The sequence below is a fragment of the Drosophila subpulchrella genome, unplaced genomic scaffold (assembly GCF_014743375.2).
Source record: "Drosophila subpulchrella strain 33 F10 #4 breed RU33 unplaced genomic scaffold, RU_Dsub_v1.1 Primary Assembly Seq16, whole genome shotgun sequence".
Taxonomy (NCBI): Eukaryota; Metazoa; Arthropoda; class Insecta; order Diptera; family Drosophilidae; genus Drosophila; species Drosophila subpulchrella.
The window spans coordinates 1,611,506-1,638,971 of NW_023665498.1; the positions used below are offsets into that span (position 1 = coordinate 1,611,506).

The following is a 27,466-nucleotide window of genomic DNA, read 5'->3' on the forward strand; positions in this document are numbered from 1 at the left end:
CACTCATAGCTTTATTTACAGTAGAGGTTATGTGGGAGTCAAATTTATGTTTAGGATCTAGGAGAACACCTAAATCGTTTACTGAGTATATTCGGTCCAGGGACATGTTCTGAAGAGAGTAACTTATGAACGTTGGCGTACCCCTATAAAAAGTCATAACGTTGCATTTAAGATAGTTTAAATTCAAAAGGTTGTACTGACACCATTCCTGGAATCTATTAATGTCTGACTGCAAGCAGAAACCAGACTCAATATTATTATATGAAAAACAAAGCTTAACATCATCAGCATACATTAGTACACGAGAGTGAGTTACTATAGAGGGAAGATTATTTATAAACAGAGTAAACAGCAAAGGGCCTAAATGACTGCCCTGAGGCACTCCAGATGTCACGTTGATCATCTTGGAAACAGCGTTTTTGAATAAAACCCTCTGAGATCTACCATTCAAATAACTTGAAATCCAAGTTAACAGATTATTCGGAAACCCGAGCTGATCTAATTTGAATAAAAGAAGAGAGTGGTTTACAGAGTCAAATGCTTTACTAAAATCTGTATATATAACGTCTGTCTGCAATTTTTCGTTAAACCCATCTATTACAAAAGATGTCAATTCGAGCAGGTTAGTTGTGGTCGATCTTCGCTTAACAAAACCATGTTGACACGGCGATAATAAAGAGGAGCACAAATGTTGCAACTGAGAGGTAATAATGCGTTCAAATATTTTAGGAATTGCAGACAATTTGGAGATTCCTCTATAGTTCTGAACATTAACCTTCGCACCCTTTTTGTGGAGTGGAATAATAAAAGAATCTTTCCAGATAGTAGGAAAAACAGATGATGAGATAGACAAATTGAAAAGTTTAAGAATGGGTTTACAAATAGTTCGGGCACAAAACTTAAGAACACACCCAGGGAGTCCATCTGGCCCCGGAGAATAGGTTGGCGTTATAGTTTCTAAATCAGTTAAGAGAGAACTTTCGGTGATTACAGGAGAAAAAATACAATTTGCCCTGTTTAAATGATTAGGGTAGCTAGAATTAGACCAAGAAACAGAACTATAAGTAGATTGGAAGAATTCAGCAAATAAATCTGCAATTTCGGGATCCGTAGATGCCTCAATAGAGTTTAATCGTACAAATGCTGAAGACTTTCGCTTAGCATTGACAAAGTTATAAAACTGCCTTGGATCCTTTGAAAATTCAAATTTACATCGGTTCAAATACATACATGGAATAGCAATGACTGTTAGGTACATTATAAGTAGTACGAGCCACCACATATCTTGAAAAATCGGATGGCCTACCCGACTTTTTGTACTTTTTATAAAAGTTTGTTTTTAGGTTTCTAAGTCTTTGCAACTGATTGGTAAACCAAGGAGGCCTGTCTAACTTAGGAGCAAAACTATAAGGAAGACATTCACAGAAAACAGAGTTTAGGACACTATAAAATAGTTCCGTAGCACTTTCAATATCCAAGCAATTATATAAATTTGTCCAGTTATATTGTGAAATCAAGGTATTGAGTTTACTAAAGTCACATTTACGAAAGCATCTACTTTTAGTTGGTGAAAGAGAAGAAGAAAGGGTGTCAACGCAGGGAAGACAAATTGTAAGTTCTAATGTGGGATGATAACGGTCTTCTGGCATAACTAGTGGGTCAATTCTAGATACCGTGACTTCAGACGGATCTAAAGCAAATACAAGATCTAATTGTCTGTTTAGAGAATTACGTATAAAGCTAACTTGCTGTAATGATAATTCTAACAGACCGTCAACGAATTCATGGTCAGATAAGGGGGTAGAGACAAGTGAGTCAGTGGAAAGGGACCAAGAAATGTCAGGGAGATTGAAATCACCCAAAACAATCAAAAGATCCCTTTCGGAAAGATGAGATAAAACAGTTTTTATTGCAGACAAATGTTGCTTATAAATTGTTAAGTCGGATCCAGGTGGAATATAAGAACAAGTTACATAAATAGAAAAAGATTTCAAAGAAACTTTAACACCAACAAATTCTATTTCATTGGGATTAGGAAAGTATATCCTTTCCGATGTTAAAGTAGAGGTAACGGCAACCAGCACCCCACCGCCCCTACGAGGAGAGCGATCAGTTCTATACGTACTAAAATTTTTGGACAGAACTTCAGAGTCTGATATCTCCGGTTTCAGCCAAGTCTCAGTAAAGGCCAGAATGTCTTCCGAAAAGGCAGAGGAGTCAGCATAAAGCCTAGGTAGCTTCATATTAAGTCCCCTAACATTTTGATAGGCCAAAAGTAAACTGCTCAGTTTTTTGGCGCAGGTACTGTCGTGGAAGGCCTATTATTAGTTCTCCGTCTGTTTGGAACAAATTCTTTAATGACCAATTCATCATTAAGCCAAAAACTTTTAGAATTTAGTACATTAAATACTTCCGGAGGAGCAGATATTTTAAAGGAAGATATCCTACGAACATATGGAAATTTAAACTCCTCCACTGTGATGTTTTGAGATGGGAATTCCTGTTGTATAAATTCCAAAACATCAGCAGATGTGGTTTCAGGTGTTAAACGAGACACAAATAATTGCTTCCTATATGGAACAACCGAGAGGCTCTTTCTTCCACCACCAGCAATCTGAACATCGTTCGTCTGATTATCGAGACTAGGGACTATAGAGCTAACTTCCACCGTAGGCACAGAAAGCTGCGTAAGGTTTGAAACGGTAGGCTGACTAGCAGAAACAGGGACTCCAGAGCTTTTGGTACTTATGGGTACTGCTGTCAGAGAAGCTTTAGGTCCACCAGCCCCAGTGGATGCCGACATTGCTGCCGTTACCGATCGGGTAAAAATATTAGAAGTTAAGTTGGGATTTGGAACTGATGCCTTTACTTGAAGAGATTTTGAAGGAGCAGTCTTCTTGCGTTTAGGTGACCCTACTGACATTTTTTTATTATCAAGGTCCGCCTTAAACTCTTTAAAATCAGCAACTACGCTCATGAGTTTATCAAACAGTTTCATAAAACGATCATTGGTCAGCGCAACATAGCCATCCAAATCACGATCTATTTCCACGCATGAGGCACAAGTCCACGAAAAACCAACACGCAGATCAATATAATCTTTTACTCTGCCAACAAGTCCAGTACATTTTGGGTGTATGACAATGTTGCAGAGACGGCAGTAAATAAAAACGTCATTAGGTGACGATCCAAACTCTTTTTTGCAACAAAAAAGAGCCATTTTTAATTTAAGAAAAAAAGTTATTAATAAAACCAAAGAATCAAAAGAATTATAAATACCTCACTTAATTTGACACTGGGATCAAACAAATAAAAATGTAGACACACAAGAACACAAAAGTATAAGAGCGCGTAGAGACTTCGAGAGCGAGAGAGCGCAACAGAGTGGCTGTCGACTGAGCGTGGCTTGCGAAACACAAACAAAATATACACGACAACAGTTTAGACGACAAGAAACGGGAGAGAGATTACAAGAAGGTTATGGGAAACAACAACAAAAGCTATTGAAACCAAAGCACCACAGCGTACAGAAGTTACAATAACAAAATGCACGGGCTAAACACAGAGTTAGGTTTTGTTAAAATTTCTACAATAAAATAGACAATTAAACATAAACAGACGATTTAAAACACAAGCACGGCTGGTTATGAAGGACTAAGTCACAAAACAAGGCACCAGTATCACAGATATTAATGACAAATTGACAAAAATCACAGAGCACAAGATAAACACAACCGGTCACAAGCGACGCTAAATCGACTATGAAGTACATTTCGTTCGGAAAAGTTATCTTTAAAGGGTTGATAGATACGGAAGCGGATTTGTGTTTAATGCGGCGCAGTATTTTCTGAAAGCTTGGAGTAGATAAATTGACAGGTGACCAAAAATGTTTGACTGGAATAGGAGAAAGCCAGATTGTGACTTTTGGAAGTCTGACAATTCCAATGCAGATTGATGGTATTAACCTTCAGGTAGAGTTCCACATCATATCGGACGAGGACATGGCTTTTGAAGCTATTTTGGGTAGAACTCTCTTAGACAGCGTTGATATGAAGATAACCAAAAACGGAACAGAACTGGTTCGCAGAGCAGAGAGTCAGGTGGTCACAGCACAAAAGCGCTACGTTCAAGAACAAGACAGAAGTTCACGCACAGAGTTGTTGGCTGAGTTTGGAAGCTTGTGTATGATCACTTAAGAGCAGACAGAAACTAAGAAAGATATACAACTATCTCACTTGCCACACTCTCAGAGAGGTATCGTGAAGCGGATGATAGACGAATACAAGCCGAAGAGATATATTCATTGCCCTGTCGAGATGAAGATTATACTCACTGATGAATCTCCAGTATTTCAACATCCTCGACGTATTCCTTACACCGAACAGAAGGTAGTAGATGCGCAGGTTTAAGAGTGGCTCGAACAGAATATTATCAAGCCGAGTACTTCAGAGTTCGCTTCTCCGATCGTACTTGTAACGGTTGTGTTGCGATTACCGCAAATTGAACGAGAAAATTGTGAGGGATAACTTTCCAATGGTACAAATGGACAGCGTTATAGAGAAGTTACAGGGCGCGAGTATTTTCACAACACTAGATTTAACAAACGGTTATTTTCATGTACCAGTAGAAGTTGACTCACAAAAGTATACTTCATTTGTTACACAGAATGGACAATTCGAGTTCTTGTACGTGCCATTTGGCATTTCAAACTCACCGGCAGTTTTCACCCGTTTTATAATGGCAGTTCTTAGGGACCTTATTAATAACGGTGACGCAGCTGTCTACATGGATGACATTATCATCCCTAGCAAGGACGTTGTTCAAGGAGTGGAAAAGCTCGAGAAAGTGCTTCGAGTAGCAGAGCAGCATGGGTTGAAGATCAATTGGACCAAGTGTCAAATCTTACAGAGCAGGGTAGATTTCCTCGGATACATTATCGAAAACGGTTCGATCACACACAGTGATGAAAAAACTCAGGCGGTAGCACATTTTCCCATACCCACTGATCGTAAGGCTATACAGCGATTTCTTGGATTGACATCGTATTTTAGGAAGTTCGTAGATGGGTATGCGGTTATAGCAAAGCCGTTGTCAGATTTGCTGAGGAAGGATGTCAAATTTGAGTTCAGAGAATTGCAGCAGGTAGCATTCGAGCAATTAAAGGCAGCATTGACTAGGAAACCAGTTTTGAAGCTGTACAATCCTAAATCGACCACAGAGATACACACGGATGCATCTAAGTTTGGTTTTGGCGCAGTCCTTCTACAAAAGGATCCAGAAGACAGTCAGTTGCACCCCGTCATGTACATGAGTCGGAAAACCAAACCATGTGAGGAAAAATATCACTCATACGAGCTGGAGGTGCTAGCAGTCATCGCAGCACTGACCAAATGGCGTGTATATGTCTTGGGAACGAAATTCAAAATAATCACTGATTGTAATGCGTTCGCCATGACGATGAAAAAGAAAGAAGTTCCATTACGAGTAGCTAGGTGGGCAATGTTTTTGCAAGATTACGACTACGAGATAGAGCATCGATCAGGAACAAAGATGAGGCACGTGGATGCGCTTAGCAGAGTTACTTGTTTTGTATTGACAGAGAGTGTGATGCACAAATTGAAGGAAGCTCAGATGGCAGACGTGTGGACAAATGCAGTTTGTAGTTTGGTGGAAGATAAGGGACATGAGGATTACTACATTGCCAATCAGATTTTGTTCAAGGACCCAGACCGAGAGCTAATAGTAGTTCCATTCCAAATGGAGACTGAAATCATTCAAATTGCTCACAGACAAGGCCATTTTTCGGCGAAAAAAACCCAAGATCTTGTGGAGAAATCTTATTTCATACCAAATCTTAGGGATAAAGTTTCCAGAGTAGTAGGCAGCTGTGTGGAATGCATTTTGGTAAACGCAAAATCGGGAAAACAGGAAGGTTATCTGAATCCTATCGATAAGGGAGACAAGCCGTTAGTCACTTATCACATAGACCACGTGGGGCCGATGGAGATAACCAAGAAATGGTACAATCACATCCCAGTTGTCGTAGATGCATTTTTGAAATTTGTCTGGTTGTATCCGACACGCAGTACCGGAGTCGAAGAAGTGCTTAATTGCCTGGACAGGCAGGCCGTATCCTTTGGTAATCCCTTCAGGATCGTATCAGACCGTGGTGCAGCGTTCACTTCACACTTATTTAAGGAATACTGCGACAAACAAAAGATCCAGCACTTATTAATCACTACAGGAGTACCTCGTGGCAACGGACAGGTCGAAAGAATGCATAAAATCGTTGTGCCAATGTTGTCGAAGATGAGCTTTGAGAATCCTGGAAATTGGTACAAGCATGTGGGTAGAGTGCAGCAATTGATCAACAATATCGAGCCTAGGAGCACAAAAGTAACCCCATTCAAGCTGTTAACAGGTGTTGACATGCGTGTGGTAGACATAGCAGGACTTAAAGAGCAGGTACAACAGTCTTTGGTAGAAGAGTTAAACCACGAGAGAGATCAGTTACGCAAAAAAGCCCGAGAAAGCATTCAAGCTCTTCAAGAGGAAAACAAGCGATCTTTTGATTTGAAAAGAAAGGGTGAAAAGCGTTACAAGGTAAACGATTTAGTTGCGATCAGGCGTACCCAGTACGGAGTGGGCCTAAAGCTAAAGGGAAAGTATCTTGGATCATACAAAATAGTTGAGATTCACAATCATGGCAGGTATGATGTAGAGAAAGTTGGAGATAGCGAAGGACCTTTGAAAACATCCACTGTGGCTGAGTTTATGAAGGAGTTCGGGACGAACACCACGTCAGGAGGGCATGAAAACTAGCATGAAAACTTTAGGAGCCACAGTTTTGGGCGGTTTGTGGGAGTTAGAGTGGGCGTGGCACTCTGCTGAAACAAACTTGCGCTTCGTAAGAAGCTCAGGAATCTGCACGCCTAAGCTCAATAGCCTAGCTCTTATAGTTTCGGAGATCTCAGCCTTCATCCGGACGGACAGACAGAAGGACAGACGGACATGGCTAGATCGACTCGGCTAGTGATCCTGATCAAGAATATATATACTTTATGGGGTCGGAAAGGCTTCCTTCTGCCTGTTACATACTATCCGACGAATCTAGTATACCTTTTTACTCTACGAGTAACGGGTATAATTATAATCGTTAACGTTATTATTATGTCAGATTTGCTGTTCGCTAGGTGTAGTTGCGGACTAGTCATCGAATCTTCCAGGGAGGGGAACAACGGAAATTTTATCTACGCAGCAGACACAATAAAAACAAAACGGAATTTCAAACTTGGACAACAGATATTTTCACTACGGATTACACGGCTATAACCGTAGTCCTTGGAGTCCCACTCAACCATTAGTGTATCCTGAATCATACAGCGGACATATTCATATTTAATCGCCTATTTCTTCTCACTCCCCCCAACACGAATCTCTACTCAGGCGAATTCATTTCGCTAGTACATTATATTTCAAAAATGTCTCTTAAGCTGTAACATTTATTAAGCCTACCTACGGTACCGAAGAACTTTTACAAGGAACATGCCTACAAAACGGTTAACAAACTAATGACTCTGCAAAATCAAACTTTTTTAGCCAAAGGCTTAAAAACTCAACCTCTTCGAGTCAAACATGGAAACAGATTAAAGATCTAAGGATAGGTACACAAAAGACATCACAGGAACTTGATGTTGACATAGATGAATTCAACTTAAAAGTAGCAGAATGCCAAGTTCCCGAGGTCACAACCAACACGTACCTGAATTCAGTACCTGAAAACATATCTGATACTAGGTTTAGATTTATGTGTGTTGACCAATGTGATGTTTTAGGTAATATTCTTAAAATTAGGTCTAACGCAGTTGGACCTGACGATGTTCTTCCTAAATTTATAAAAAGTATACTTCCTAAAAGTATCCCTTACCTTACGCACACATTTAACACGACCCTTACCACGTCAACTTTCCCTGATTGCTGCTGGAAAACTGCCAAATTATCCCAATACCTAAAGCAAACAAAGAATAAGGGCTGATATCTATTGTTTGAAAATATTGTCGCATCACAAATAAACATAGCTCAAAATTTACTGTTGACCGTTTTTCTTCATGTGCTCTCGTTGCGGGCACAACCGAAAAAGTTCATACTCTTTCGCTCTCGCTCTGAGCAAGAGACTCTTGCTGTCTTCATTTATGTTTTCTGTTGAGCGCTTTTCGCTGAACTCTTCGTTGTCGCTCTTTCAATGAGCAGTGCGTAAAGAGCGGAACGAGAAACGCTCGCACAATAAGAGGCAGCAAAAGACCGATTGACCGAAAAACTCAATGCAAACGGTCTTCACATTTACTTTCGTTGTTGTAAAAAATAAATAATATAATATGTTTAAAAGAACAATTCAAATATATTTTAAAATAATTTTGTTAACGATCGCAATTATTATATATCGACTGCAAAACAGACGCTTAACGATTTGCTTGCCTATGCGTGTGAATGTATACCAATACATACGCAAAATACCTAACACGACAAAACGGTCTTGGAACAACCAGAACAAAACAGAATAGAAAAAACGGTTTCGCTCTGAGCGCGAGCTAGCTCATTCAAGAACCCATAAATCGGTTGCTCTCTGAGTCTTTTTGTAAAAAGTCAGGAAAAGACACTTATTTGCAGACATCGAGTAACGGTCGACCGTTATTAGCGAGCTCTGCAAATAAATAATTTTATATCTGTCAATAGCCTCTTAAATGACCATCAATCTGGATTTAGAAAAAAAATCATTGCAGCACCTCGGCCATCTTAAAAATACCTGAAGATATTCGTCAAAAAACGGACTTCTCGTATGTCACCTTCTTACTGTTGCTAGACTACAACAAAGCGTTCGACGCAGTAAATCATGAAATCTTGTGCTCAAAACTCAAAAATTTGTATTCCTTCTCTAATACTGCCGTCAAACTTTTGTGTTCGTATCTTAAAAATCGTCGCCAATATGTTGTATCGTTAAATATTTGTTCTTCTTTCTTCTGCTTCTGTTTGTTCTGCTTCTTCCATTTGCCTATCTGAAGCGTGCTGTACCCGGGGTTCGGTTCTTGGACCACTATTATTCACACTATATATATAAATGATCTTCCGTCTGTGCTCTCGACATGTAATGTCCACTTATATGGTCTTGCAATGGCCTTGCCATCAATCCATTAAAATCAAAGTGCTTAATCATTTTTAAAAATAAATTATGCAATAATGTACTATCAGTGGCGGATCCACGGGGGGGAAATAGGGAAATTTCCCCTCCCTTGGAACCACAGAACCTGAAAATGCATGCACTCTGTAGTGCATGCATATGGTTGACTTTTCAAATATAACCACTTTGTTTACCTAAAAATTGGGATGGATAATTTTTGTTTTATAATTTGTACTGTATTTCTCTCGCAATAATAAGTTTGAACCCCAAATCGAAGAATAAGTTCAATTTCCCCCCCCAAGAATCGTCTCTGGATCCGCCACTGGTACTATACTACAAAACACCAATTGAGTACGTGGAAACCGCCAATAATTTGGGTATCACATTTAATAGAACCTTGAACTGGAATGACCACGTAAACAAAGCTGTAGGCAAAACATGTTCCTTGCCTGTTAATGTGCGTCCTCTAATTGCGAAGTTTTCTCTAATACTCACACTCTTCTATGTTTAAGAGATATATGCAAATTGATGTAGAATGCCAACATAAGCTGAGAATAGCATACAATAGTATTGCGCGTTTTTTTTTTAATTTGCATAGATCTGACCATGTAACTCAATTTGCTTACAAAATAGAAAAGTAGAAAAATAATCTTTTTACACAAAGTAAAGTAAGGTACACCAGAGAGCCATCATATTTATTTGAAAAATTACAATTCTCCAGATCTACAAGAACAAAGAATGTTATCTGCATCCGACACAGGTTTCTGCTTTCAATTAGACAACTTTGTATTAATACGATTAGAACGTGGAACATAAAAGAAACTAGGAGCGCAACACTGTTTAAGACAAAACTTCTCTAACACCTACAAAATAGCAGTTATAGTCTGCTATATAAGGTATATTATCCTATATTAACATTGCGTCTTATCCCCAAAAACTTTTCCTCAGTTTTTTTTAATTTCGACTTAATTTTATTTGTCATTCTGAATTTTCAATAATTAATGTAACAGTGTATGTCATTAGGTTTATGAACTATTTTTTTCCAAATTTAAATTTGTTTATCAGTTATGACTAGCGCATGAATTTATAAGTTTTAGAACTTGTAGCGTAAGGAAGCCTAAAACAATAAATAATAATAATAATACATAAATAAATACTAAATAATATTGCTAGTATTTGTTAAAAATAAATAAATAATTTAAATGAATAATGTTTTAAATAGAAACAATTTTCAATATATAAATAGGGCGAGTCATATTATTAATATGTTTATCAGTCTATTTTAAAGTGATATTTTAAGGTTCGTTGCTCGCAATTTCTCTCGAAGTGTATTTTCTTATTTGTGTAAGAATTTTTACTTTTATTTAAGATCTTATAAAAACCTGGGGCCATCCAGGAATGAATGGCCAATTTTCGCCACTTAGCCACTGAACTACGCCCTTTACTGCCTCTTGCTGCAATTTTTCTCACTCTCTCCCTTCGTCCAGAAACCATTTAAACCTCGGTTCATTTTGGAGTCAACCGGTTTAAAGAACCAGTTCCCTGCCTTGACTCTGTTGCTCTACCCTCTGGACTCACGAGTCGTCGATAGGCGGTTATTGAAACTAGGCCAATTGATATCTGGCCTAAAGTAAACAACTCAGTTAAATTCGTAATTTTTTTACACATAACAAGTGTTGCTGTTTGAGTCGATAATGGGACGGACTCTATCGATAGGTAAGGACGATAGAGCGATAGTTGCAGCAGCGGGTCGAATCTGACGGACCATCTGGCCATGTTGGTATTAGCCCCGGTGTCTCAGAGATTACCTTAAATGGCAGTCATGTGTCCAATGACCTAATTTTGGGAGATTTAGATAGTGGGATAGTCGCAGCCATATTATCCAAGCAGACAGATACTTAGAAGAACTTGGACCAGCTAACGTCGCCTTCCGCGGTCGGAATTAAGAAATTGCTTTAGCCAAATTCATAATGAATCGCGACGATCCATTTTAGAATGGGGTGGGTGAAAATGTTTCACTTATTGAATTAATACGCATTTTTTAAAATTCAATCTCATATTTACTCTGCGATATTGCATTTGCCCTTGATTTATATTTTGCCTTTGCCTTTCAACCAATCGTAAATTAAACACTAGATTCCGTTCGAAGCCCAAACTGTTACGTTTGAAGCCCAAACTACTGCGTTCCAAGTTTAAATCATATTGCATTAAAATTTTCAATTAAATTGCATCGGTCAGCATACTACAATTTCCCAATGGTATACGACAGTTTCTCCATAAGCCTTTAATTTAAACAAAAATTAAAGTTTAGAAGCTTAATAAAGAACAGCTTCTGGCCGAGGCTCGTTGGATAAGATTTCGAATTAAGAAGTCAGTATATTTCGGATTGAAGCCGCGATCGGTCATACAAAAAGAATAAAGTAAAAGTGTCTTGATGTAATTAAGGTCTTAGTTATAATAACTAAATTCACCAATTAAATAAAAACAAAATCAAATTTTACTTTTTTTAATCAACGAACAATGCTAGAACTAATTTTTATGGCTGGAATGTACGGTATGATCATGGATCCATGGAGGCCCGCACGACCATGAGTGCATTCTGGGTTATCTTGCGGACGTATTTTCCAAAATGATTGCTGCTGATTCAGGATTATTCCCTCTGGAACATTCTCTAAACATTTAAATTATACCCCTAATCACAGTCAGTTGATAATTTAGATATAATGACTCACTGGGAAGGAACTTGATTTTCTCCTCCCAAAAAACCACACAAATTTGTCGGACTTAGGCGTGGGTTCATATTGAAGTTATCCGATAAAAGGACAAATTCCGGAAATGGACTCAGTTGCCCGATTCCCTAGACTCACGAGTATTCGGTAGTCATTATTGTTATTTTTGACACATTTCAATGTAATTTAAGAAATAAAAATTATAATCGTTAACATTATTATTATGTCAGGATTTGCTGTTCGCGAGGTGTAGTTGCGGACTAGTCATCGAATCTTCCAGGGAGGGGAACAACGGAAATTTTATCCACGCAGCAGACACAATAAAAACAAAACGGAATTTCAAACTTGGACAACAGTTATTTTCACTACGGATTACACGGCTATAACCGTCGTCCTTGGAGTCCCACTCAACCATTAGTGTATCCAGAATCATACAGCGGACATATTCATATTTAATCGCCTATTTCTTCTCACTCCCCCCAACACGAATCTCCACTCAGACGAATTCATTTCGCTAGCACATTATATTTCAAAAATTTCTCTTAAGCTGTAACATTTATTAAGCCTACCTAGGGTACCGAAGAACTTTTACAAGGAACATGCATACAAAACGGTTAACAAACTAATGACTCTGCAAAATCAAACTTTTTTAGCCAAAGGCTTAAAAACTCAACCTCTTCGAGTCAAACATGGAAACAGATTAAAGATCTAAGGATAGGTACACAAAAGACATCACAGGAACTTGATGTTGACATAGATGAACTTAACTTAAAAGTAGCAGAATGCCAAGTTCCCGAGGTCACAACCAACACGTACCTGAATTCAGTACCTGAAAACATATCTGATACTAGGTTTAGATTTATGTGTGTTGACCAATGTGATGTTTTAGGTAATATTCTTAAAATTAGGTCTAACGCAGTTGGACCTGACGATGTTCTTCCTAAATTTATAAAAAGTATACTTCCTAAAAGTATCCCTTACCTTACGCACACATTTAACACGACCCTTACCACGTCAACTTTCCCTGATTGCTGCTGGAAAACTGCCAAATTATCCCAATACCTAAAGCAAACAAAGAATAAGGGCTGATATCTATTCTTCGGTTCCTCTCGAAGATGTTTGAAAATATTGTCGCATCACAAATAAACATAGATCAAACTTTACTGTTGACCGTTTTTCTTCTTGCGCTCTCGTTGCGGGCACAACCGAAAAAGTTCATACTCTCTCGCTCTCGCTCTGAGCAAGAGACTCTTGCTGTCTTCATTTATGTTTTTTGTTGAGCGCTTTTCACTGAGCTCTTCGTTGTCGCTCTTTCAATGAGCAGTGCGTTAAGAGCGGAGCGAGAAACGCTCGCACAATAAGAGTCAGCAAAAGACCGATTGACCGAAAAACTCAATGCAAACGGTCTTCACATTTACAAACCAGAACAAAACAGAATAGAAAAAACGGTTTCGATCTGAGCGCGAGCGAGCTCATTCAAGAACCCATAAATCAGTTGCTCTCTGAGTCTTTTTGTAAAGAGTCAGGAAAAGACACTTATTTGCAGACAACGAGTAACGGTCGACAGTTACTAGCGAGCTCTGCAAATAAATAATTTTATATCTGTCAGTAGCCTCTTAAATGACCATTAATCTGGATTTAGGAAAAATCATTGCAGCACCTCGGCCATCTTAAAAATACCTGAAGATATTCGTCAAAAAACGGACTTCTCGTATGTCACCTTCTTACTGTTGCTGGACTACAGCAAAGCGTTCGACGCAGTAAATCATGAAATCTTGTGCTCAAAACTCAAAAATTTGTATTCCTTCTCTAATACTGCCGTCAAACTTTTGTGTTCGTATCTTAAAAATCGTCGCCAATATGTTGTATCGTTAAATATTTGTTCTTCTTTCTTCTGCTTCTGTTTGTTCGTGCTGTACCCGGGGTTCGGTTCTTGGACCACTATTATTCACACTATATATAAATGATCTTCCGTCTGTGCTCTCGACATGTAATGTCCATTTATATGGTCTTGCAATGGTGTTGCCATCAATCCATTAAAATCAAAGTGCTTAATCATTTTTATACCCGTTACTCGTAGAGTAAAAGGGTATACTAGATTCGTCGGAAAGTATGTATGTAACAGGCAGAAGGAAGCGTTTCCGACCCCATAAAGTATATATATTCTTGATCAGGATCACTAGCCGAGTCGATCTAGCCATGTCCGTCTGTCCGTCTGTCTGTCTGTCCGTATGAACGCCGAGATCTCGGAAACTACAGGAGCTACAATACTGAGATTAGGCATGCAGATTCCTGAGATTCCTGCGCAGCGCAAGTTTGTTTCATCAGAGTGCCACGCCCACTCTAACGGCCACAAGCCGCCCAAAACTGTGGCTCTTTCAGTTCTGATGCTAGAATAAAAATTTTAACTGAAATGTATTGTTCTCATCAATACCTATCGATTGACCCAAAAAAAGTTTGCCACGCCCACTTTAACGCCCACAAACTTCAAAAAATCGTATATATGAACGCGGATATCTCGGAAAATATCAAAGATAGAGAAATGGGATTTCAGATTTAGATTCCGTAGGCTTGAGCGCAGCGCAAGTTTGTTACCCGAATATGCCACGCCCACTCTAACGCCCACAAGCCGCCCAAGCCTGTGGCGCCCACAATTTTCATGCTAGATGAAAATTTTTATCTGAAATGTATTGGTCTCGTCAATACCTATTGATTAATCTAAAAAAAAATTTGCCACGCCCACTCTAACGCTCACAATGCTTAAGTCTGTCTACCGCCGGTAGGTGGCGCATTTCAATCTCGATTTGCTGCTTGCATATCTCTATTTTCCTTTGGTCCCTTTAGCTGAGTAACGGGTATCTGATAGTCGAGGTACTCAACTATAGCGTTCTTCCTTGTTAAAAATAAATTATGCAATATTGTACTATACTACAAAACACCAATTGAGTACGTGGAAACCGCCAATAGTTTGGGTATCACATTTAATAGAACCTTGAACTGGAATGACCACGTAAACAAAGCTGTAGGCAAAACATGTTCCTTACCTGTTAATGTGCGTCCTCTAATTGCGAAGTTTTCTCTAATACCCACACTCTTCTATGTTTAAGAGAAATATGCAAATTGATGTAGAATGCCAACATAAGCTGAGAATAGCATACAATAGTATTGCGCGTTTTTCTTTTAATTTTCATAGATCTGACCATGTAACTCAATTTGCTTACAAAATAGAAAAGTAGAAATATAATCTTTTTACACAAAGTAAAGTAAGGTACACCAGAGATCCATCATATTTGAAAAATTACAATTCTCCAGATCTACAAGAACAAAGAATGTTATCTGCGTCCGACACAGGTTTCTGCTTTCAATTAGAAAACTTTGTATTAATACGATTAGAACGTGGAACATAAAATAAACTAGGAGCGCAACACTGTTTAAGACAAAACTTCTCTCACACCTAAAAAATAGCAGTTCTAGTCCGCTATATAAGGTCTATTATCCTATATTAACATTGCGTCTTATCCCCAAAACCTTTTCCTCAGTTTTTTTTTTAATTTCGACTTAATTTTATTTGTCGTTCTGAATTTTCAATAATTAATGTAACAGTGTATGTCATTAGGTTTATGAACCATTTTTTTCCAAATTTAAATTTGTTTATCAGTTATGACTAGCGCATGAATTTATAAGTTTTAGAACTTGTAGCGTAAGGAAGCCTAAAACAATAAATAATAATAATAATACATAAATAAATACTAAATAATATTGCTAGTATTTGTTAAAAATAAATAAATAATTTAAATGAATAATGTTTTAAATAGAAACAAATTTCAATATATAAATAGGGCGAGTCATATTATTAATATGTTTATCAGTCTATTTTAATGTGATATTTTAAGGTTCGTTGCTCGCAATTTCTCTCGAAGTGTATTTTCTTATTTGTGTAAGAATTTTTACTTTTATTTAAGATCTTATAAAAACCTGGGGCCATCCAGGAATGAATGGCCAATTTTCGCCACTTAGCCACTGAACTACGCCCTTTACTGCCTCTTGCTGCAATTTTTCTCACTCTCTCCCTTCGTCCAGAAACCATTTAAACCTCGGTTCATTTTGGAGTCAACCGGTTTAAAGAACCAGTTCCCTGACTTGACTCTGTTGCTCTACCCTCTGGACTCACGAGTCGTCGATAGGCGGTTATTGAAACTAGGCCAATTGATATCTGGCCTAAAGTAAACAACTCAGTTAAATTCGTAATTTTTTTACACATAACAAGTGTTGCTGTTTGAGTCGATAATGGGACGGACTCTATCGATAGGTAAGGACGATAGAGCGATAGTTGCAGCAGCGGGTCGAATCTGACGGACCATCTGGCCATGTTGGTATTAGCCCCGGTGTCTCAGAGATTACCTTAAATGGCAGTCATGTGTCCAATGACCTAATTTTGGGAGATTCAGATAGTGGGATAGTCGCAGCCATATTGTCCAAGCAGACAGATGCAATTGGAGTTTCCATAGATAGATAATAGATAATAGAAGTGCGTGATAGAACATTTAGCATTTTAGTACTTGTAGCTTTTTCTTTTATTTGTAAGTAATTATCCGCAATCGCGGTCCCAACACAACTAGCCCCGGAATATTTGTTTGGGAGTTCCACGGAAGTATGCACAGTTTTGACGTACCTGAGAGCAACAATTTGGTGATGCAACCGGTGTCTGTTTGACCCGCTTAGAAGAACTTGGACCAGCTAACGTCGCCTTCCGCGGTCGCCGCCGACGCCATCCAACATTTTCCGGTGAGTCCGTTCCGAACTATTACGTCCACCTCAACCTGGGAACCGTCGTATTAACTTGTAAATTTATCCGGAACTGTCCTCGTCGTTTGCTTATAGGAAAGGTCGCGATTTTAAGTTTTCAGTGGTATAGATTACAGCGCATAGTACGTACCGTTTGGCGTGTCCCTTCTTTTCCCCAGATGCTCCTCAGGGTTAGGTGACCCGACACGCGCTCATCGTGTATGTCCCTTTATATGCCGGGATTCCATGCGAGCTCAACCAAAACATTACTGGTAAAGCATAGCTTTCCGCGGCGCCTGAAGCCTTTCTAGGGAACAATTTCTCAGCTCTGACCGCGTAAAAGCGAAGACGGCAGCCAAGTTTTGGTCTTGAAGTCTGAGAAAAGATAGATTTGTTAATAGGAGGACAAATGTAAATGATTATACTCACCATGTTTATTAAATGTCTGTAAAACCCAAAATTCGTTAATGAGTTGTCCCAGTGGGGGAGATGGAATTGACGTAGTCGCGAGGAGTGGCTCCTGCCGACCGAGAATGGGTGGTGCCCCGGCAGAATCCTACGGGCGTCCTTGGTTGGGTGGGAGCGCGTGACTTAGTCAACGATAGCCACCAAAATTATCCAATATTTCCGTAAAATTTGATATATTTACCTTTGTTTATGTTTTGTTCTTAGTGATGACAGATAGTTTGGTGATGTGAGACAGCGTAGTTATCGCCACCGCCCATAACACTGAGATTAATGCTTGGTGAATATGGCTTGCTAGCAGGGCACTATTGTTTAAGGTCCTTCGCATGGATATAAACAAATAAATAAAAAATCTCCCAAAAGATTTCCGCGTAAGTTTTCCAAAGCGTACAATGAGTTCCCCAACGCTTTTGTGACTCGACATTTTGTATAATTTTTGCAAAACTTGGAGTTTCTATTCTTGCTGAAGTTACTTAGAACTTAGTTTCTCTTGTATAATTCCTGTCCCGGTGAGTATCGAATCTCTATTGCCTTCAAATTGTACTGTATCGCTGCTTACTCATAATCTTGATGTATCTTTTCTTTTAAATTTTTTCCTGTATATCCGTTGTCGTTCTGATCTGGGCAATTGGGCTATCTCACCTTCATTCAGAGCATTCAGCTTGCAAGCCAGTGAGTTATCTTTACCATGTGCAAACATATGTTACCCGAACATGGCAAAGTACAAAGAGGTTCCGGTGCTGTTATGGATGGATGATCTCACCGATGCTTGTACGTCCGCTAAGTGTTCATCCCATAGTGCATGGTCGTCCTGGATGTTTACTCGAGTCGCTGCTAGCACTGACTGGTTTACTCTCTCCGAAGCATTGGATTGTGAAGCGTATCTCCCTCTCTTCATGTGTGTAATACCGTATTCTTGTAGCATATTCTCAAATATCTTTGATATAAACTGTCTACCGTTATCCGTGTGGATCGTTTCTGGAACTCCAAATTGGGTGAAAATTTCGTCTTGGAGGAATCGAATTACGACTGTCGATGTGGCTTTCATCGCTTTTTATGTGATCCAACGCAATAAAAAAAATTTTATTTCCTCTGCGAGACAGCTTATACTTTCCTAGGAAATCCAGCTACAATTTTTGTATCTGTCTATCTGTCTGTACTTGTGTGTTTATTCTCCTTGCAGTTGCTCTTTGACTGTTTTTATTCTTTCCAGATATTCCGGACCCTCAAACTCAGTCGTCTTAAAGTCGAAGAACTCCACTTCGTCGACATCATTCGATATGTTGAAGACAAATGCCTGTAATGATAATGACCACCCCACCAGTCTGCCGTTCAAATCTTTGAGCGTCATCAGCCATTGCAGACTTGCATGGACTTGCACATAAGGACGGAATCTCTCCACGGCCTTTACTGCTGCGAGGCACTCTTCTCCGTTACGCTGTAATTGAGTTGTGCCGAACAGAATGCTATTGGTCGGTCAGATGCTGGTTCAAAACTGCCACAATCTTACATGGCTGGCGTCACACTGTATCCAGAGGTTTTTATCCAAAATATGGATGAGGTAATACCGGCGCACAGGTAAGTGCTTTCTTCAGCATTTTTATTGCTTTAGATGCTTCCTCGGTCCAAGTAAATTTTGCTTTATTTCTCAGCCTGTCCGTGGGCGGAGCTCCTACACCGGAGAAATTCTGGATAAACCTGCGTTACCAGCCTGCGGTTCCTAAGAAGTTACGTAGTTGTCGCGTATTTATAGGCACTTCTATCTTCAGAATCGCTTCAACTTTCTTAGGATCCGCATGCCACCATCACAGATAATGTATCCGAAATACCGCAAGTGTTTAAAACAAAATTTTGATTAGTGTAGGCCGATCGTCAAATTTATTTATTTAAACACTCTGCGTCTTCTTTCAACAAGTCATTCAATTAAACAAAGGCGCGGCTGCGCAGACGCCTGGGATTACTTTATCCATTACTCTACACAACCTTTGGGCCGAATTACACAGACCGAATGGCATCCGTCGAAACTGGCCTACCAGGGATTGAGAAAGCGGTTAGTAGACGGCTTTTTCATCGAGTTCCACTTGCCAGAACGCGTGCTTTAGATCGATACTGCTAATGAAAATCGTCTCGTCTACCCGTGTTGGGATCGACTCAAAATTTTGTAATGGGTAAGAATCCTTTACTGTAAGTGTTTTCAGTTTTCTTGCGTCCAAGCATAGCATATTCTTTCCAGGTTTCTGTATAAGCATTGTTCGGTTATTCCAAGCACTTTCACTTAACTCGATGACTCCTAGCCGTAGCATTTCAGCTATTTCCGCAAACAGCAGTTGTTGTTTTGCCGGAGGCACTGGAAATATGCTCTCCTTGACGGGTACGTCTCCTTCAATTTACTGGATCGAGTGTTCTTCCACCTTGGTAAGTCCTAATCCTAATTTTGCTTCTTCCAGCTGCTCGGCCTGTTCAGGGGATAGGATATGTGCGTCTATTGGTTCTCTTTTTGCCATAAATTCGGATTCCACCTGGTGTAATGATTCCACACCCACTACCCCGGGTGTCAATTTCAATGACCTCCAATAATCTAAACCAAGGTATAATATTTGTTTCAACGAAGGACAAAGGAGTATCGTCAATCAACGCGTTAACCCCTTGTACGAGATGTTGTGTTGAATTTTCCCCACTACTCGGTGCAGCGTACCACCTGCTGATTTCATAATCGACTGTGACCTTTCTAATCGCAGACCTAACCTTTTCACTATTTCTATGCAATCTTCTCCTAGCAAGCTGACTGATGCTCCGGAATCCAAGAGACCCACGAACTCCAGGTCTTCCACAGTCCCTCCGATGGCAGAACATATCATCCTTCTTTTTGTCTTCCGCTGCTAACTTCTCCTACGGACTCTGGCAATTTTTGGAGAAATGTTCCGGTCTGGGATACGTGACCCCAATATTCGATTCATGACCTCTTGGTAGTGTGTTTCCCGGACTGCCATAGGTTCACTTCTCGACCATTTAATGATAAATATTCGTGTATAATTATCATAATCTTACTAATTTTATTTACCTTATAGCTATCTTTATCATTATAAATGCAATTTAACGAGGCTTTCATTTGTTCATGGCAAAGGGATTGGAGCGTGATTCCTCGTTCTTGCCCAAGCACCTCCCACTGTTTTGGAGTCCTCACACCAGCTAGTCCACACTTAAAGCAGAATACCTTTAATAACTCAGACTCACACGCTTTGAATAGGTGTCCCGAGGTTCTACAATTCCAGCATGTGAGTGGCTATCGTTCTCTGTTGTTCTCCCAGTGTCTAGCTATCGCCTCCACTTCCTCTTGTTCCATAGGTGTAATCACTTCTCCAACTTGTTCCGGACAAAGCTCATCCCTCTGCTCAGCCGCCACTTCCGCAGCTGGCCGACCTTAAACGCTGAATCGCCTGCTGCTACATTATGTCGACGCAGATCTTGACCTGGATTAAAGGTTCTGGTGGTGTCGTGTGAGACCCATTCCATCTACCCTTCCGATCCGTGACGGTTTATCTCCTGCTCCTCGGATAACGCCAGCAAGCTTGGCGGAGAAGCCTGATGGACCTGCGTTGATGCCTGCCATTTTGCTTTTTCCTTTATAAAGTCTCTGCGCCACTCCGCCATGCAGTCATTGATGTCCTTCATAAACTGCATCATATCCTGCTACATGTGTTGTCTGAAGTCCTCATGATGTGCTTGAGCAAGTGCTGCAATCACCCCTTGCTTTATTTCAAATGACAGAGACTTTCGTACGGCCCTGTCCAGCCTACCGGTTGATGTCCACTAGCTTCTCCCAAACTTCCACCTCCTTCAGGAATCTGTTCCCTTAGTGACTCCATGCATTCTTGATTTGCTTGCGATCGAGTTACTGGCGGAGTCATACTAGCTGTTCCCCTAATCCGAATGAACTCGAAACTTCTCCTTAATTTTCTTCCGATTTCGATTCTATCCCTATCACTATTTGGCATATCCTATTTCCTTTCTTATAAATATTTGTGGTATTTTTGCTTTTACTTCAAGTCTTTTCTAATCTATTTAATTTATTTTATTATTTTATTCTTTCTTTTTCAGTCGCCACTTTAAATTTGCTGGGCATCGATGTCACACTAACTCCAAGCGACGACAACAGATTTAGATAACTTAATAAAAATGTACATTACTACAGACAACAAACTAAAAAGATAATTTTTATACCCGTTACTCGTAGAGTAAAAGGGTATACTAGATTCGTCGGAAAGTATGTAACAGGAAGCGTTTCAGACCCCATGAAGTATATATATTCTTGATCAGGATCACTAGCCGAGTCGATCTAGCCATGTCCGTCTGTCCGTCTGTCCGTCTGTCTGTCTGTCCGGATGAACGCTGAGATCGTGGAAACTATAAGAGCTAGGCTGTTGAGACTTGGCGTGCAGATTCCTGAGCTTCTTACGCAGCGCAAGTTTGTTTCAGTAGAGTGCCACGCCCACTCTTAAGCCCACAAACCGCCCAAAACTGTGGCTCCTACAGTTTTGATGCTAGTGTAACAATTTTAACTGAAATGTATTGTTCTCATCAATACCTATCGATTGACCCAAAAAAAAAGTTTGCCACGCCCACTTTTACGCCCACAAACCGCCCACAAACTTCAAAAAATTGGTAAGTATGAACGTGGATATCTCGGAAACTATCAAAGATAGAGAATTGGGATCTCAGATTTAAATTCCGTAGCCTTGTGGGAGTCAGTATTTTCGGCTAAGTTGGCATTCCTAGTTAAGACATTACCCATGGTAATTAACATAAATAGCCCAGATGCAACCCTTCAGTTTAGCAAGGATCCGATCCTCGCTCGAATACCAAAAATACCATTTTTATGGATTTTGGGGATTTTGTGCATCTTACATCCCAATATTGGTGGTAAGATAATTCGACGATATATTGAAAGAATCTAATCGAAATTCCCGGAAAACAGCAGTGACCATAGACACGTGCAAATTCTCGGAATTGACGGAAGCTTTACAGTCCCCCCTCTGCGCACAGCAAGGAGCAGGTGCCGCGTGCAGCGATTCATCAGCGGAACCATACATTTCTTCAGCGCCAGGCCATAATCGCCATTTGGGATTCTTATACCGCACACCGCGTGAAAGGAATCTGTCTTCTTTGCCACACCTGGATTAATTTCATCATCGGCGGCTTCAAGGATCGCCGCAGTCGACCCGCGTGAGGTTTTGACCTTGCCAAGTCCGCACGACGATCTACAAGTCAGATCACGTTGCAGTTCGGGCGAAAAACGCACCGGCGCCGATTCGGCGTAATTCGGGCAAGACCGCGGAAGCAGATGCCGCATCCCAATTGGAATTTGAGTTCCAATTCTGGTTTCCAGTTAATTTTGCCGGGACTGCCAACTCGTTTTTGTATCGCTAAAGCGATTGTTGTTTAATTTTCTTATTCTAAATATTTGTACGCTAAGTTTATAATTTAATTTACGATTCCTATTTAGCCATTATACTTGCGTGTGTGCTTACGACATAGTATGACATATATACACCTAAATTAAATTATTCTACAGTGCACATCGATCGTCATCAGGCCTGCTGACTTCGTTGGAGAGTTCGTAAGTACGGCATAGCCGTAAATCATTTACATTCCTACATATATATTCATTCATGTCTGAGCCCGCACACTTTTGGTACAAATATATCCATGTAAATTTCCCACATTCGTTTATTGATAAATATTAATTATTTGCTTTTATATAATTTAACGTAATCCGCCTAAGTGCTTTTCTGTAATTTTTGAATAAGTTTGCCGCATATCGATAAAACATGTAATCAGTTTCGTAACAATTTAACGTAAACAAAATATCCATTTCTTTTTCTATTTGATAATCTTGTACTGACACACGATCATATAGAGAGTCTTTCGGCGTAAAGAACGCTTAGTTTTAAGGTTTTAGTGTTAGGATTTGTAGTATTAAGAACTATGAACCATATTATCGTATTTGCCGTATTAAATGAAATTTAAGATGAATTAATTTGTGATCTTTTGAGGGCACCTTAGAGGATGTAGCGCAGCGGTTGTTTTAAGGGTGGAGTCTAATGAGACTTCACAGGTAGGGTGGGTATAGAAGGTGGCCAATAACATCTGGGCTTCCGTCTTCGATAGGTACGAAATGTATTGATCTCGTCAATACCTATCGATTGATCCAAAAAAACGTTTGCCATGTCCACTCTAACGCCCATAACGCTTAAATCTGTCTACCGCCGGTAGGTGGCGTATTTAAATCTCGCTTTGCTGCTTGCATATCTCCATTTCCCTTTGGTCCCTTAAGCTGAGTTACGCGTATCTGATAGTCGAGGTACTCGACTGTTTGTTTATTTTAGATATTGATGATCCAAATAGCCTGGCTTCGCATGTACCGTATTTACTCGGTCGTGACGGTCCTTCTCCCCAAGGATTGTGCTCAGCAGAAAGGACTACTACCCACTGTTGCTACGATGGACTCAGCTGGTTTCCGATGTCGCTTTCTAGTGGCACATTATCCTGGTGAGTGTTTACTTTATCCGATATGCTTTTTATTACTTTTGGTGATTCCATTTATTAAAATATTTATTTTTAGATTGGGCACCATTGTCAGGATCTGCTGTTCGCGCGGTGTAGTTGCCGGCTAGTCATGGAATGTCCCAGGTAGGGGAACAACCGAAATGGTATCCACGCAGCAGACACAACAAAAACAAAACGGAATTTCAAACTTGGACAGCGGTTATTTTCACGACGGATTTTGAACATCATGGCTGGACTACACGGTTATAATCGTAGTCCTTGGAGTCCCACCCAATCATTAGTGTATCCTGAATCATACAGCGGACACATCTCCCAACTTTGTGTTGGTCATATTCAATCGCCTATTTCATCTCACTCCCCCAACACGAATCTTTACTCAGACGAATTCATTTCGCTAGCACATTCTATTTTAAAAATGTCTCTTAAGGTGTAACATTTATTAAGCCTATCTACGGTACCGAAGGGCTTTTACAAGGAACATGCATACATAAATAAATACTAAATAATATTGCTAGTACTTGTGAAAAATAAATAAATAATTTAAATGAATAATGTTTTAAATAGACACAAATTTCGATAAATTAAATTATTAATACGTTAATCAGTCTATTTTAATGTGACATTTTAAGTTTCGTTGCTCTCAATTTCTCTTGAAGTGTAATTTCTAATTTGTGTAAGAAGATTTTTATTTAAGATCTTATAAAAAACTGGGGCCATCCAGGAATGAATGGCCAATTTTATGTGTGAAAACTTATTATTTTCCTGGTAGCTAAGCTTATTTTATTTTCCATAAATTCTCTGCTAATGATCCTGTTTTATTCACTCAAGATTATTTGGTAAAAGTCGGAATTTTTTTATATAAAAGTTTTTGCGAATATAACCGTCGTTAACCACTGAATTAAGCCCTTTACTTTCTCTTGATGTAATTTTTCTCACTCTCTCCCTTCGCCCAGAAACCACTCTAAATTTTCGGGTTTAAGCCTCGGTTCATTTTGGCGTCACTTGACTCTGTTGCTCGACCCTCTGGACTCACGAGTCGTCGATAGGCGGTTATCGAAAAAATGCCAATCGATATCTGGCCTAAAGGAAACAACTCAGTTAAATTGGTAATTTGTTTATTGTTTGTAATTTAACAATTAAATGTAAGTCCCATTCCGAAATGCGTATGTGAGTTTTCCCTTTGGTATGGATGGAACTCGCACAGTCGCCGGGAGCGGCTCCGGCTGACAGAGAATGGGTGTAAATTCCACCGGGGCATCATTGGTAGAGTGGGTGCGCCTGGCTAAGTCATTAATAGCCACAAAATTTACATTTTCCGTTCCTTATATTTGTGGTTTTCGATTGTTTACCATTTTGTATAAGTAGTTACATATGGTTAGTGGTGTGGCGTTAGGAGTTTTCCACCCTGGGAGAAAAGTAAGCTAGCGGCACTGCCAAAAAAAGAATTGTAGTCCGTAACATGTTTTTTTTAACTCAACAAAAGTAAAATAAACGTTTTTTTTCGAAAAAATAAATTTTAAGCCGCTTCAAATTGAAGGCCAAAAACCCTTAAATTCTTACCTTTTTACCCTATCTGGTTTCGAAATACCCGGAGTTCGAATAACAAAAGAAAATCAGGCACCATTAGCCGGCATAAGCTACATCGTATTTTGGTCGTGGGATCTTGGTAAGCCTCTATCCTCTCCAACATAACGAGAATAATTATTTAAGGTGCCTGCAAAATAATATTAGTCCATAAAGTTCGTCAGTCGTCAGTCCACACTGCCCCATAAGCTTATGTGTCGCTTGATCGCAATACGATCGGGCTGTGTTTTGGCCATATTCCCTGACCTTCACACATTCGTGTGCCAATGGATCGTCGAGGGTCGCGAAATACGATCCCCTCTTGTCAAGGTTGTCCGTCGAAAGTTATGTCATTGTTCTTGAACTATTCCACTTCTCGCGTCAGCACACCCTCCTCAATAAAGTTATAAATTTATTGAGTAATATATATATCGGAGTGCGCCGTGGATAAGTAACATAATGTTGCTAATGCATATGGAAATTAATTAATTGACAATTATTTTGTTAGCGGAGAGCATCGAATTTATCACCTGTGAAGGTGCACACATTAGCAAAACGCTGACTATTCACGACTACAAACGTCTCTCAGAGGGCTCTTGCAATTGTACATAGAACAGCAGGGCTGATACTCACCGCTAAAAAATTAACATTTTATTATTATATAATGACCTTTAAGGTCTTGTTACAGTGTACAAGTGGTGAGAAATCTAGACGGAAGGTCTCAATTTAGAAGTTCTCTAATTCATATACAGATATTGGTGGGATTGCTTTTGATAACAAATATTGATTTCTTTAGTTGAACTGTTGATCATTGTCTATCGTCTTTGCTAATGCTTGTGTAGTGATCATGATGCACGGATATGTATATATTATATTCATAAAAAAATGGGAACCTCGTTCCGACAAACTTACCCTCCTTTTAATCCTGGGCGATTAGATCTAGACGCTCCGGATCCTGGGCTTTGGGTTCTTTTACACTTGCATTCAGGAATGCATGCATTCGCAAATTGTTTGTTATTGTTTCGGCGATTCACTTTTTGTTTGTAATTTTAAATGCAATTTATTCGCATTTTATTGTCTTTTTCTGCGTTACTTGGCTGCAACTGCTTTGATTATGCTCCGATGTGGGTCATTACTTTCTCCAGGGCTTGATGTTGGTCGCGGCGTCTCTGAACAGAGCGCTTGTAGATCTTAACGACTTTAAGGATCACCAGAACCAGGAGTAGTCCAACGATGAGCTTCATGGTCTTGTGGTCAATGATCTCCACGGTGTTAATAACGTTGGCGGTGCTGCCGGCCACTTTGCACTTTTGCTGCCCATTTTGCGGTCCTTAGGCCATATACTTGGTTCACTAATACTCTTCGTCCATCGGGGTGTGTAGGTAGACTTTCTTCAGGATGCGGTCGATTGCCGGACCGGTAAGAAGGTTTTCTCCCAGATAAGGTTGGCTTCCAGGCAAGGATGCGAACGTCCTTCGGGACACTAGTCTTCTTCCAGTCGTGATCCTCACTTCCTCGCTTTCTCTATTTCCCCTATCTTAGAAGTCAACGGCCGGCTGGTGCACTTTGCCACCTACCGGAGTACGGTTACCAGTAGGGCGATCGTGGTCGTTGTTTTGGCAACGCGACACCCGTGAGTTGTCGAATTGTATTGCTGGTCTGCTCTTATTAATATGAGTGTGGTTAGTCATTAGCGGCCCCAACCCTCAACTTAAGACGGTTGTTTCGCTGGGGTGAATCTTTGTATGGGGAGGAGCACGTAACAGGCTCAAAGGGATCAAAGCGGCTACAGATGGAATGACTTCGCAAAAGAAATCTTCGTACGGCCATTCCTTTATTTCTTCTCTTCCCTGTTTTTTTAAAGTAAAAATAAAAGTAGTAAAAAATGCAAAAATATATAAAAGCTAAAAAATGTTTAAAGCAAAATTGCTGTGTGTGCCGTTAGCACGGCTTTTTTTAATCGGGGGCTACTCAGCTGTATTGTGAAAAGAAAAGTTTTCCTGTTTCCCGAAGAAAAATATTACGAAAGTAAATTTTTTTTTTTACATTTTTTTTGTTTAATAAATTATACTTATTACAACGATTGAATCTTAACACCCTACTACATTTTTCGGCTCTTTCATAATTGTTGCGATGTCTTCCCGCGCCTGGATTCCGAGTCGGGGGCTTCTGTGGTAGAGCT

At 39.7% G+C, this 27,466-nt stretch overlaps 1 long non-coding RNA gene across 2 annotated transcripts; it reads left to right on the plus strand.

Moving 5' to 3' along the window:
* Positions 1-21,768: 21,768 nt before the first annotated feature.
* On the plus strand, positions 21,769-24,753 carry LOC119559030. Of its 2 annotated transcripts, XR_005220609.1 has the most exons (4): positions 21,769-22,074; positions 22,130-22,771; positions 23,541-23,703; positions 23,777-24,753. It is a non-coding gene; the product is annotated as an uncharacterized LOC119559030 (long non-coding RNA). The 2 variants fall into 2 exon arrangements; XR_005220608.1 differs by having other exon boundaries at positions 22,130-23,703.
* The last annotated feature ends 2,713 nt before the right edge of the window (positions 24,754-27,466 follow it).